Here is a 2,477-nt window from a genome sequence, read left to right as displayed (position 1 = left end):
CGTTTCCTTGGTTACCGCTGTAAACAAAGCAGAGCCGCGCTTTATACGGAGAAGAAAATGCCATTGCCATCGAAACTTTTCTCAAGACAGTACCCTTCAGTGATACATTAATATAACCCCATAAATGTAATGCATTTTTGTATTTATTTTACTGTTTTTTTCGGGATCTACTGGGACAGTGATAAAGATCTACCAGCCGATCGCGATCGAGGGGGCGACCACTGCTATAGGATGTTGCGCATGCGCGACTGAACGAATCACTCCCCGAGACGACTCGTTCTTCCCGAGTCACATTAAAGATTCGTTCAAAATGAACGAATCGTTCAAGAACGACCCAACACTAGTACACACACACACTCTAAGATCAACTCTGAGCGTACACACACACACACACACACACACACACACACACTCTCTAAGATCAACTGTGAGCATACACACACACACACTCTCTCTAAGATCAACTGTGAGCGTACACACACACACACACACACACACACACTCTCTAAGATCAACTGTGAGCATACACACACACACACTCTCTCTAAGATCAACTGTGAGCGTACACACACACACACACACACACACACACTCTCTAAGATCAACTGTGAGCATACACACACACACACTCTCTCTAAGATCAACTGTGAGCGTACACACACACACACACACACACACACACTCTCTAAGATCAACTCTGAGCGTATACACACACACACTCTAACATCAACTCTGAGCGTATACACACACACACTCTAACATCAACTCTGAGCGTATACACACACACACTCTAACATCAACTCTGAGCGTATACACACACACACTCTAACATCAACTCTGAGCGTATACACACACACACTCTAACATCAACTCTGAGCGTATACACACACACACTCTAACATCAACTCTGAGCGTATACACACACACACTCTAACATCAACTCTGAGCGTATACACACACACACTCTAACATCAACTCTGAGCGTATACACACACACACTCTAAGATCAACTGTGCGCGCACACACACACACACACACACTCTCTAAGATCAACTCTGAGCGTACACACACACACACTCTCTAAGATCAACTCTGAGCGTATACACACACACACACACACTCTAAGATCAACTCTGAGCGTATACACACACACACACACTCTAAGATCAACTGTGAGCGTACACACACTTCATAAATGAGACCCGGATCTCCTCCAGCGTCTGTCTCTCAGCTAACCTCCAGGGGCTTCGTTTATAAAGTGTGTGTACGCACAGATTTGATCTTAGAGTGTGCGTACGCTTAAATCCACGGCGACGTTCATATTTATCAAAACGGTCTTTGACGAGGAAAAGTACTTACCGTCACGTCAGGGTCTGAGCAGGCGTACGCACTTTTCCTTGTGGCGAAGTCAGAGTACTGCAGCTATTTGAACATCTCAGCTGCAATAATAATAAAAGCGGTGTACGTGCAAGCACTGCATTCATCAGAAACAACGAAGATGAAGAGTTCTTTATAGTCTATACTCGCTTTCTGTACACAGTTTATTCCATGTTGTTTTTTGATATAATATAAAAATATAACCACACACACATTGTTTTGTCCACAGAATAATTACACATTATTAAATAATTTGGGTCCACGCATGTTAATCATTTCTGTGCGTCTATGGCCTATAAAATGGCCTATGATGAAGTCGTTTGCAAGAGGCAGAATGGCAGCAATAGCGCTTCTTGAAGATATTGCAAACCGTGCAATGAGAAGACAACGCGTTTTTAGAGATCGGGCAGATTTCTTTGCGTATGGCGACGAATGGTTGATAAGCAGGTACCGTTTGCCAAGAGCTGCACTGTTACATCTTTGTGCCCAGATAGGCCCTAATATACAGAGACGCACCAACTCCAACCAGGCCATACCGGTGGAGGTACAGGTGCTCTCCGTGCTTGGGTTCCTGGCCACGGGAACATTTCAAAGAGAGATTGGTGACCGATCAGGAATATCCCAGCCATCTGTGAGTAGACTTATGCTAGCCGAGCTTCAAGGCATCATGTGCATTCACTGTCCACATAAAGTACCCGAGGAGAAGCAGCATGTTATGGATGATTTTGTGCGCCAAACGGGATTCCCCAATGTCCTAGGTGCAGTAGATTGCACTCACGTTGCCATACGAGCACCTCATGCACATGAATATGTGTATGTTAATAGGAAAAATTTCCATTCAATTAATGTACAGCTCATTTGCAATGCTCGAATGGCAATTCTTAATGCAGTTGCAAGATGGCCAGGGTCGACGCACGACTCCTTCATTGTGCGCAACTGCAGCGTGGGCAATCGTCTAAAGGCAGGAGCAGGTAGAGATGGATGGCTTCTAGGTAAATAAATTTGTTTAGCTGTTATTCCATTTTCGTGTTAAAAAATAATTCTCTATACAATTATAGGTGACAGAGGTTATCCTCTGAAGCCATGGCTTCTCACCCCCA

This window comes from Sinocyclocheilus anshuiensis, unplaced genomic scaffold (assembly GCF_001515605.1).
Source record: "Sinocyclocheilus anshuiensis isolate Anshui unplaced genomic scaffold, SAMN03320099.WGS_v1.1 scaffold1812, whole genome shotgun sequence".
NCBI lineage: Eukaryota > Metazoa > Chordata > Actinopteri > Cypriniformes > Cyprinidae > Sinocyclocheilus > Sinocyclocheilus anshuiensis.
The sequence above is the reverse complement of the archived record's forward strand: the minus strand, read 5'-3'. Positions refer to the sequence as shown.